This window comes from Equus asinus, chromosome 23, assembly GCF_041296235.1.
Source record: "Equus asinus isolate D_3611 breed Donkey chromosome 23, EquAss-T2T_v2, whole genome shotgun sequence".
NCBI lineage: Eukaryota > Metazoa > Chordata > Mammalia > Perissodactyla > Equidae > Equus > Equus asinus.
In genome coordinates this window covers 25,360,580-25,372,948 of record NC_091812.1, presented here as the reverse complement: position 1 = coordinate 25,372,948, position 12,369 = coordinate 25,360,580, and the positions used below count along the sequence as shown (strand labels likewise).

Below are 12,369 nucleotides of genomic sequence, written 5' to 3'. Positions count from 1 at the left end.
AGCCCAAGGGGAGGCACGAGCAAGCTGTGCTTATTTCAAGCTGGCTCAAGCTGGCAAGCTTGCGTGGAAGCTGTCGCCACAGCCATAGCAGACTCAGGTGTGGAGCTGCGATTTGTGACGGCCCTCGCCGCCCCCTGAAGTTACTTTTTGTTGGATCTGATGTGTGTGTACTGCCTCTCTCACCCTTCAGATCGCAAGATCAAATTGTCTTGCTTTACTGCCCATGACCTCAGCTCTGGAACAATACCTGCCTTATACTTGGTGCTTAAACTTTTTTGAATTGATGGGAAACTGTGAAATCCCAAATGTCTGCAATGGACAAGGTTGCCTCTTTAAGACAGTGATTCCAAGTAGGTTTTTCGGTTTTTCTCTAGTTTTACCTGGTGTCTGTTTAGGAGATGCTACAGCATTTGGATAGGAGACCCCTGCCAGGGCTGGAAGGCACCTATACACACAGATCATGAGAAACCCCTGCCACCATTAAGTATTCTGTTCCCTAGACTTACTCCAGATTGGATGACTCCAAAATAACCAGTTAAATCCTAGTCTTTGGAAAATATCCATCAAGGGGAAGCAAAGGACAAGGGGCTTCCCTCAGCTCTATGTTTTCTCCTGACCGATACTGCCCTACTTCCACCTGTCTCAGAGCCAGGAACCGTGAGACCAGGAGTGAGTGATAAGGAAAGTGACATTGTGGCAAAACCCCCTCCTGTCGTCAATAACTCCACCAACAGGTTTGATACAAATTGATTCTCGTGAAGGAGAGTTCGTATTCTGTTCACAGAGATCATCAAAGATCACATCCTAATGCTGTGTTGCATATCAATTCCCGACCAAATTTAAGTTACAGAATTAAAAGACGATTTAGAAATAATTTTTGTTTACAGTCTTCCTCCTCCCCCTGTGGCCCCTGACTCTGCCCGGTGGTATTTGGCCAAGCAGAAAGTAAGACGCAGGAAAGTGAAGTAACTGCTCTAAGTTACCCGCCTATTTTGTGGCAGAAACAAAACGAGTCATTTTGTGTGGCATAGTTCTTTTTTCAGAGCAACTCGATAGGGGGTGGGGTATTGATAATGCTAAAGTGGCAGGTTTGTTTTTTGTGTAGAGGCCATAGATTATTCCCTCCTTCCACCGACCTCTCTAAAATTTTAACCTAAACTAGCCTGAAAATGCCTTGGGGCTTAGAAATGTGTCTTTTATCCAGTGCCTGGCACATTGCAGGATCTGAAAAAACATTTGTTGTAAAGTGAATTTCTACGGCTGTAGTATTAGCTATCTGGAAGGAGGATAATAACTTTTTTCCCCAAAATACATTTTTCTCTGCTACTCTAGTTACTTTCGTCTGTCTTTGTTTATAGTCAATCAATATCACCACGAAGGCGCCTCGAGCCTCGTTGTATTCGGGTCTGGAGCCTTGTCTGTTGGACATCCCGACTTACCACAGAGATACCAAACACCCTTTCAAAATCTATTACTGGGTCAAGCCTCAACTCTACTACTTTAAAAATCATTTCTTCAAGGTTTACTTTGAAGTTTTCTTTCTCTCCGTGTCAGCAGGATAGCTGTGAATTTCTTATTTTCAGCAGGCCCTTCTTTGAGTAATGGTGACCCAGTAAGAGGGATTTTCACAAACACTTTCAAAATCTTCCCTTCAGAGGTTTAAGCTTTCTCCCATTAATCTGGCTGGGGAAGGGCCTTTTTTTCCCTTTTGCTCAGTTTCTGTAATTGTCATTACTACCTTGACTAATGCCAGTTTTAACGCCTGGGGCTGACCCTATGAGAAAGACAAAACTAAACAGAGAATTTCATTGCAAGATAAAACATTGCATCTCTTTTAAAGTATTTGTCTTGCTAAGGATAAATTGTGTTGTTAGGTCCTGCAGAAGATGTGCTACCAAGGAAGAAAGAATACATTCAACGGTATAATTTTAATTATTTGTATAACCCTAGATTTGTATGACTCTCAATTTAGAGTTTGTACATTATCTTACACATTGATTTATTTAAATCCCCTGATATTTCTATGAAAAAAGCGGATATATCCCTCTTTGAGAGATATGGGAAGGTAATTCTCTCCCAAGTTTATCAATTCACTGGGTCTCACCTCTGGACAACGGAAGTCAGTTGAGAGTCCCTGAGGGGAACAAAACTGGGAAAACAAGGATTGGGGAATGTTGAAAGGATGTAGCGTGTTGAGGCCATGGGAAACACAGCAAAAAAAGGAGCGATTCTCTAAAATCCTCCTTGGGAGGAAACAAGGCCATTCTTGGGGAAAAAACAAAGGCATCAAATGTAAAGGATGAGACAAGAATATGAAGAGAACATAATTGATACTAAAGTCAAAAGCTAAATGAGATGAGATATAAATAACAGAGACAAAAAAAAAGGTTATTATGACTCAGCCAATATGTTGAATTGGTACCAAAGGGCAACTTACTTGCCAATGGCAATGGCGTATCTATCTATGTCTTCAATGAACAGACAGCTCTCGTAAATATTTTTCCAATTGTGCCAGTGAAAAACATCTGTAAACAATTGCCAGTGAGGGGCCAGCCCCGTGGCCGAGTGGTTAAGTGCCCGCGCACCACTTTGGCATCCCAGGGTTTCGCCGGTTCGGATCCTGGGCGCAGACATGGCCGCACTCATCAGGCCATGCTGAGGTGGTGTCCCACATGCCACAACTAAAAAGACCCACAACTAGAATATACAACTATGTACTGAAGGGATTTGGGGAGAAGAAGGAAAAATAAAATCTTAAAAAAAAAACAAAAAACAATTGCCAGTGATTAACACATGGCACTATTTAAGTTGTTTAACAAATGTTTGTCAAGGAACTACTGTGAGTGGGCACTGGGTTAGGTACTGCGCTGGTTCAAAGATGAGTTAAAGATGGTCCTTGAGAACACGTAACCATAAAGGGAGAAAAGTAGAAAACATGGCTGTTTGTGATCATTTTATTAATAAGCACTATTTTAAGCTCTTTATATTAGGTATTATGTGGAAGGATGTTAAAAGAGATCAGTGGAAACAGAAATTTTGTCACTATGTGTGGTGACAGATGTTAACTAGAATTATTCTGGTGATCATTCCACAGTATATACAAATGCTGAATCATTGTGTTGTACCCTTGAAATGAATATAATGTTATATGTCAATTATGTCTCAGTTGAAAAAAAAGAGAGATCAGTAGAGACCACAACAGCCTAGGGAAGAAGGTATAAGCTTGAAAGTGTGGGTAGACTGAAGGGATGCATTAGAGTCTTCCACTCAAATACATTTACCAGGACAAGCAAGGAGGGAAAATACTATAAGGCACCCAGAGGAAAAAGCTGAAGAGCTGTATTTCGGGGAGCAAGGGTTTGTGCATCCACTCAACACAGAGCAAGGAGTTTGGTTTTTATTTTGTAGACACTGGGGAACCATTGAAGGTTGTTGAATGCAGATTCACCTGATAAAAACAGAATAATCCAGAATATTGAGTGTAGATGGAGGAATATCAGTTATGACCATAGCTCACATCCCCCCCAAAAAACCGAGGACAGGGGCCTGCCCTGTGGCATAACAGTTGGGTTCACATGCTCCACTTCGGCAGCCTGGGGTTCGCTGGTTTGGATCCTGGGTGCAGACCTGAGCACCACTTGTCAAGCCATACTGTGGTGGCGTCTCACCTGTAAAGTGGAGGAAGATGGGCATGGATGTTAGCTCAGGGCCAATCTTCCTCAGCAAGAAGAGGAGAATTGGTGGTGGATGTTAGCTCAGGGCTGATCTTCCTCAAACAAACAAATGAAAAGCCAAGGACAAAGTAAGGGGAAAAAAGAGAGGTATTCCAGAAGATAGTCCCATGTACTTTAAGTCGCAGATAATAATATCTCTGCAAAGGGTCCTATCGTTATACAGATTGTTACAATAACTGACGTATCCATGGAGATGCTCCAAGCATCACAAGCATCAATGGCTCTTTGGCCATTATAGATAAGAAAATGTGCTTCCAGGGGTCTTTTATAAACCAGGCTTCTGTGAGGATAAGCTGTGATCTAAGCTGTGAAACCAGTTACATATCAAATCCACAGGTTTCTGACCAGAATGCTTACGGAAGTCATTCTTCAAGCTGAAGGGCATTTGTTTTGGAACAAAAATAGGACTAACAACGTTGAAGTAGTACTTAGAAATTTTGGGGTGTGATAACACAGCTTAGTAAAATCTTAACGTCTGATAGAGAAGGTCAAGAGAATACTGTTTGTGAAAGAAAGGGTATTTCTTAATTCTTGCCTATAGATTGAAGAGTCTTACGCGACTTTTGGTTTCTACGCTAGACTCTTATCTTTCTCTGTCATCTACGCCTTCTCTCTCCCAACATCCTGGACAGGGGCAATCTTCCTGCTGCACGGCAAGGGAGCAGAGAGGAAGAGCAGTGCATCCAGTGGGTAGCTACAAGTGTACCTAACTCAAGGCAACCTCTACAGGCCACCGGCAGAGCGAGTGCTCCCATTTCTCAGGACCTTACTCCCTCAGCCAGTTGGGCCAACGTATAGAACAGATTATACCATAACGAAGTGCAACCCTGTGTTTCAAGCAACAGATACACACCAGACCCAACATTTGGCAGGTCTGCAGTCCCTGGTTAACCCTTATAAACATGACAGATTCTTTCTCTCATGACTTTCATTGTGTGACATAAACTCTTCCCTAATTCCTCCCCAGATCTTTCCCCCAAAAAAGCCTCCCCAACTAATCACTGCTTATTTAATTTACAAGTCTTTTTTTCTCATTCACATGCTAGGAGCCTATAGAGATGGGCCTGTTACCAGGGATAACAAGAGTGGTTCATATGTGGTGTGACCTTTACTAAACCTTAACTCCACTTGGCAAAAGTACCGCTGAGCTCTCGGCTCACTTCACTCCTGCCATCAGTGAAACAAAATATTCCACAATTCTGGCTGTTCTCACTTCCCGTTTTGTCTCCGTTTTGTGATAGCCAGCTTGAATTCCAGTACATGTTTGTTAATTGTTTTACTTATTCACTTCATTTCTACTAAATAAATCTGATACTTATCAAGAACTTATATAGTAAATATTCCTCTGAATTTCTCCAGTAATCAATTTCTCTTACTCTATAGTTCCACATATCAGAAAATTAATATAAGTTCAAATTCTTGGGTTATAATAATTAATCTTGTTCTCTTTGTAGGTTCATTTTAGAGCTGATGCAATTGATTTTATTCTTCTAAAAAAGTTATAGTAATTTACATAAATTTTTTTAATTAATAGAGTCACGGTTCAAACCCAAGACTGTCTAATTCAATGACCATGTCCTAAGGGTGAAAGAAACAGGAAGTCTGTATGCCATCCTTAATAATACACACACATCAAGAATATTAGATGAAAAGGTGAGCATCTGATCAAGAATCACAAAAATTTTAGAAAAAACAATAGACCAAATGGGAAATATGAGGAGAACTAAAACTTGAGGAAAATAGAATTTATACTCTACTCCCAAGGAGAGTGTAGAGAAAGTATAATAGAAGTATAATTAGTGTCCTCAGAGGGATCTGAGATAAAGAAAATGTTATATATGTATGTAATAGTACGTATACATATATACACATATATATAATATTATTCAGTTTTAAAGAAGGAGGAAATCCTACTATTTGTAACAACATGGACCTGGAAGGCATTATGCTAAGTGAAATGTCAGTCACAAAAAGACAAATACTACACGATTCCACTTATATGAGGTATCTAAAAATAGCCAAACTTATAGAAGCAGAAAATAGAATGGTGGTTGCTAGGGGCTGGCGGGGAAATGTGACGTTGTCGTTCCGTGGGTATAAAGTTACAGTTGTACAAGATGAAGAAGCTGTAGAGATCAGCTGTACAATATCGTGCCTACAGTTAACAGTATGGTGTTGTACACTTAAAAACATGTTAAGAAGGTAGCTCTCATGCTACGTGTTCTTACTATGACACGAAAAAGACAAAAGGACACAAGAAAACTCTGGGAGGTGTTGGATATGCTTACTATCTTGTTTGTGGAGATGGTATCATGGGTTTATGCATATGTCCAAACTCATAAAATTGCATACATTAAATATGTGCGGTTCTTTTGTATGTCAATAATACCTCAATAGAGCTGTAAAAAAAAAAAGTGTAAAGGCACCAACTTTTATAGGATAAACTACATATCTGTTATCTTGGTCACAAGCAATTATTAAAAATGTATTCCTTTAATATGAGCAGACCTTACAAAGCTTTCAGCTGCTCACTCTAATCTGGTGGTACCCTCTCCTGCCTTGATTTTCTGTCTGTGACTCTGTGCCTACTTCACCATTCCTTCTGGTTCTCTCCATGAAGTGGCACCTAAAGAACAAATTGCTTCCTTTGTCTGCAGCTGGCTTGTTCACAGTGGGGCTCTTGATATGAACAAACCTGAAGATGTCAGGCTGTGTAAACACTCAGGGAAAGATATGCTCACAAAGGTTCCTGCTCTAGAAAATTATACGCTACTTTCAAAATGCTTTGCCACATTTAAAAGTGTAATTATACCCTTCTTCTTAATGACTGACATGACGTGACATGACGTATGTTTACATGTGTTTTAGCTGACTTGTGACAGTACACAGCAGTGTGTTGTACGTTTGGTGGCAACGTCTAAAATTTCATGGGAGAAACATCTGAAGCTGTCTGTTGGGCAATAGTGTTTTAGAATAAATAATGTAGTTTTCAAATTTCACAATACTCTTTAATCTTTGCATAATAAATTAATTGTCACTTTCCCTTGTTGGCTGCAAGAACTATTTGCGCAACCACCCTGACCTTGTTTCAGATTTCCTTGTTTTTCTTTGGTTCTTTCTTTATTGAGTTGGATTTTCTAGAGCAGTACAGTCCAAAAGGACTTATTGTCGTGATAAAAATATTCTAACCTGCATTGTTCAATATGGTAACCACTAGCCACATGTGGCTATTGAGAACATGAAATTTGGCTGGTGCAAATGAGGAACTGAAATTTTAATTTTATTTAACGTTTATTAATTTAAATGTAAATAGCCATATATGGCAAATAATGTTGCCCAACAGAAATAGATTGTAATTTTAAATTGTCTAACAGGCACATTTCAAAAAATAAAAAGTAAAAGTAAATTTTAAAATTATGTTTTATTTCACCCAATAAACTCAAAATAGTATCATTTTAATCTGTAGTAGTCAAATTCATAGCGATAGAAAGTAAAATGGTGACTGCCAGGGGCTTGTGAGGGAGACAGGAGGTTTGATGACTACAGAGCTTCAGTTGCAAAATGAAAAGAGTTCTGTGCATGAGCGATGATGATGGTTGCACAACCATGTGAATGTACTTAACGCCATTGAACTGTACACTGAAAAATGGTTAAGATGGTAAAGCTTACGTTACATGTATTATACTACAATTTTTAAAAATTAGAAAATGAAAATAAATTATCATTTCAGCAATTACTTAATACAAAACACATTACTGCAACATTTTATGTTCTTACTTTCTTACTAAGTGTTCAAAATTGGTGTTTATTTTATACTTACAGCCAATCAGACTAGGCATTTTCCACATATTTAATAGCTACATGTGACTAGTGATCACTATATTGGACAGAGCTGGTCCAGAGAAAGAAAATGACCAAAATGTTTTAAATTATCTTTCTCTCCTCTTCCTACATTCTATTTTGGACCCAATAATTTTTTAACCTGTAGAATTGTTTATCCTCCATAAAAGGCGGGGTGAAAGTAAGCAAAGTTAAGTTAATTAAATCAGATATTTGCCTCCAGAAAGGTAACTGATGCATTCCTTCCCCTACCCCGGGGTCTATTTTTTTTTCCATATTTGAATGATACTTAAATGACCCCTTTTGTATTTTATGTATTCATTTACTGCATTGGAGTTCTTCATAGCACTTCATAGTCCTAAAAACATTTTAATGCAGCTATGCATCTTAAAATCAATAGCAATTTAGAACTGAGGAAATATGATAACATTAATTATACTAGTCACCAGGCACACAGATATCTTACATAATTCTCTAAACAATCCCATTGCTAGGCGTTATCATCCCCATTTTATAGTTAAGAAATGTAAGAACGAGAATGTTAACCTAATTTCTCAATTTGTTGAGCAAAAGAAATATCAGATATCCAAATGCAGGTACAGCCTAATCTAAAACCTGAAAGAAGCAAAAGATTGTTTGTTATTTTTTTTTAAAGATTTTATTTTTTCCTTTTTTCTCCCCAAAGCCCCCCGGTGCATAGCTGTATATTCTTCGTTGTGGGTCCTTCTAGTTGTGGCATGTGGGACGCTGCCTCAGCGTGGTCTGATGAGCAGTGCCATGTCCGCGCCCAGGATTCGAACCAACGAAACACTGGGCTGCCTGCAGCGGAGCGCGCGAACTTGACCACTCGGCCACGGGGCCAGCCCCGATTGTTTGTTATTTTTAATTCCTTAACTTAAGTGATGTGTCCCTGGTAATGGAAAATCTACATACTGGGTCATAATACCTATACGACTGCTACTTCTTTCATGTGCTGTAGAAATTGAGATAGTCTTTGCAAACAGAACTTGAACTTCAACTTTTTTTCCTTTGTCCGTAAGGCTGAATACATTTAGAGCAGCACCTAAAATGTATTCAGTCTTATGGACAAAGCCTGGAAGGAAATGTGAGAAAATGCAGTAGTTTTATTTGTCATTGGGGCAAGCATGTGAATTTTTTCATTTTTAAAAAAAATTTAGTGTTCTATTATGTTGTTATATTGATGCATAAGTCAGTGTGTACAAGGAATATAGAAATCAATCTAGATATTTCCAGTGGAGAGGAATTTAATACAGAAAATTGACTACACAGTTGTTAGAAAGTGAACCTGAGGAGCAAAAGAGAGAAGGATGCTGTTGTCAAAAGGTTAGGAATCTGCTTTTTCCTCCGAGCTGCATCCCAGGAATCCACACCTCCCACTGCCACTGTAACCCTGCTAATGATGCTCGAACCCACAGACGCTACTGGAGCCCACATCCCCCTACAGGTGCTTGCCTCTGTGCTGCCCACAGGTGCTGACAAAAGAAAGAAAATGGTGGCTTTCCCCCTCCCAATTCCAGTCTTTCACAATATCTCCCATTGGAAGAACCTAGCAGGAAGCCAGCTGGCAAAGGAGTCTGGGAAATGTAGTTTGCAAGCTTCCACTTCTGGTGGTAGAAAAGGGTATATGTGGAACTGAGAACCAACTGAAACTCTCCATCACAACTGGTAGAATAAAAAGAAAAGTAAGAGAAGTCTGCAGGAATCTTAATGAAATACTGAAAGAGAATGCTCATCGCAGCACAGAAAGGTGCCATGGCCTTGGGGAGATTAACTGGAGAGTGGAGGAACCTCTTCCAGAATGGCAAACACAATTGTTAGAGAGGTATACAAGGCAATGCAGAGCATATGCAGAGAGACTGTTTATGTTCTGGTTGTTCAGGTATCCTGTACACTGTATCTAGCTACTGATACTCAAAGAGCGTTACCATCAAGTGTGCTCACCACTAAATGATACACTATTATTGAGAGGTTATATTATGATAAGGTAAGTACATAGGCTCTAGAGATGGACTGCCTACATTGGCATTCAGACTATTCCACTTACTAGCTATTTGCCTCTGGTTAAATTGGGCATCCATCCCTCTCACCCCACTGAATTTGCTCTTGTCAAGGTGACAAATAATGACCACATTGCCCAAGTTCAATGGTAGCTTCTCTTGCAAATTTTACTTGACTGACCTCCCATTGTCATTTGCTACATTTGATGATGCTTTTCTAGAAGGGCTTCTTCTCTTGGTTTCCCTGACACTTTGTCTCCTCCTGGCTTTTCTTCTATACTCTACTTCACCTTTCCTTCTCTGTCTTCGTTGCTGTCTCTTTTGTCTCTGCTTCACTTCTAGTAGACTTCTAGATATAGAAGTATCACAAATTTTTTACTCTGAGTTCCTTTCTTTCCTTAACACACTCTCTGGGTAATCTCATTTAGACCTTAAGCTTTGAATATCATCTCTGATCCTGAGCACAACACAACTTCACAACACACCTTGTATCTCATTCTTCCTGATATTATCAAGTCAAAAGGCAATTCTTATTGCAGGTTCATTAACTGTAGCAAATGTACCACTCTAGTGGCAGATGCTGTTAGTAGGGTAGGCAGGGGGAGAGGGAGGGAAGGAGTAAATGAGAACTCTATCCTTTCTGCTCAACTTTGCTGTGAACCTAAAACTGCTCTAAGAAATAAAATCTATTACAAAGAAATTCTGATGCATGGATGAACTTTGAAGACATCAGGCTAAGTGAAATAAGTTAGTAGCAAAAGGACAAATATTATATGATTCCGGTATGAGGTGCCTAGAATAGTCAGATTCATAGAACAGAAAATAGAATGTAGTTGCTAGGGGCTGGAGGGGGAGGAGAATGAGAAGTTATTGTTTAATGGATACAAAGTTTCAGTTTGGAAAGATGAAAAAGTTCTGGAGATGGATGATGGTGATGGCTGCACAATAATGTGAAGGTACTTTATGCCCCTGAACTGTGTGCTAAAATAGTTAATATTGTGAATTTTATGTTATATATATATATTACCAGAATAAAAGCAAATGTTTAAAAAGTAAAAAAAAATGATATCTGTTGATCTTTCTCCAAACATGCTCACCCCTTGCCATCTTCCCCAAATTAGCACATCAGCAATCTATTAATCTTAACAAACCATCAAACTATTCACCCTTGATTCATCTCTTTCCCTTACCCCCATCTCCAATCCAGGAGAAAATCTGTCAATTCTAATTCCAAAATATATCCTAATTTTGTCCACATCTCTCCACCATTATCATCACCTCAAGTTTATTTCCATCCTGGGACCTTTCTACTTACTGTTCTCAGCCCAGTAGACTCTCTGCTGACCTTCTTCACTTGACTTGGCCCTTCCTGTCATTCAGGTTTTGTCTTCCAGGACATTTCCTCAGAAGGGTCTTCCCTAACCACTTTCTTAAGCAGCCACTCAGTTTCAGTGTTTTGCGAAGTACGTATTACTTTCTGAGATGTACACATTTCTTTGTTTTTTTTTTTTTGTCTTTCTCTCCACCATAATGTAAATTCTATGGGTGCAAGGTACCCTTTTAATCTGGGTTACTGCTATTTCTCCCCCATCCAGCTCAGTATCTGGTACGGTCTCGGCACTCAACACACATTTTTTAAACAAATGGACGAATGAACCCGCCTGAATTTTAGTTCGCTCTCTGTGAAAGAGGGTAACTATAATTCCAACCTCATAGATTGAGTTTGAATATTAACTAAAATAATACCTGTAAAAGTGTTTAGGACAGTGCCCGAAGCACAGGCAGCATGCAGCAAAGGTGAGCTGTCATCGTCACGACTATTAACATCATTGCTAGGCAAATTCCAGGGTAATCCTGGTGCCTTGGGGCATTGCTATCTGCAGTTATCTTAGTGCTTGGAAAGCACAAAAGTGACAGCTAAAGGAAAATCCTCTTGGTCCATAGAAAGTAATAGAATATTTCTAGTAATAAGATCAATGTTTGAATATTATAGCCAGATGCATAAAAACTTTATTGGCCAAGGAGAATTGGTTAAACACTGAGGAGGTATATTATTGTTACTTAAAGTTTCATAAGCAAGGGTGTCCTGTCTGGATATTAGTCACGGATCAATACAGTGATTGAGAGCTTATGATGCATTTTTATTTGCATTATCTGATTTTCTCCCCTCACACTAATGATGTGCAAAAGCCAAGATAGACATTAATATCCCCTTCTAAAGAAGCACCTTGAAAGATTAAGAACATATAACAACTAGGTTCCAAAACTTGAATCCAGATTGTGCATCTCTAATCTTATCATTTATATCAAAATAATATGCAGTTTTCTAATAGAAAACATAGAAATACTCAGATTTACATATAGTGCGCGTATAGTTGTTTGGTATTCTCTCAAGATAGACTAATTTTTAAAAATGAGATATCAAAATTCAATTTTGTCTAGTTCTAAAAAGAAATCATGCAGAATCCCTAATATTCAAACTTGTTCATATGAGTTTGAAGTATTTTAGATTGCCATTTGGGGCTATAAAATCCTCTTCCTCATATTGAGCCAAAAATCCTCGTGTAAAAATATCAGTTACCCAAGCTGTACTTGTTATACAAGAAGCTTTTTTTCCTTTTCCCTTAAGGTTTCTTATAAAGTTGCTCATCTTCTCTTGAAAAGAACAAAATCCTGGATTACATCAGTTCACCTTGGCAAAAAGAAAGACGAGAAGTTTTGTAATGTTAACAGAAATGAAATCTTTCACTTCATTTATATATTTCACTAAAGAAAGA

The 12,369-nt window shown here is 38.8% G+C and overlaps 1 long non-coding RNA gene across 3 annotated transcripts in view; it reads right to left on the bottom strand.

Annotated features, from left to right (window-relative positions):
* Positions 1-12,369, bottom strand: part of LOC139041678 (uncharacterized) — a 50,541-nt gene that overhangs the window by 16,890 nt on the left and 21,282 nt on the right. The window contains exon 3 of one of the 3 annotated variants that reach the window (XR_011497293.1): positions 3,132-3,668. The exons of 1 other annotated variant lie outside the window; for it this stretch is intronic. This is a non-coding gene — a long non-coding RNA (uncharacterized lncRNA). Of the gene's footprint in view, positions 1-3,131; positions 3,669-12,369 lie in introns of those variants that run through there. One more of the 3 variants, XR_011497292.1, reaches the window with a different exon arrangement.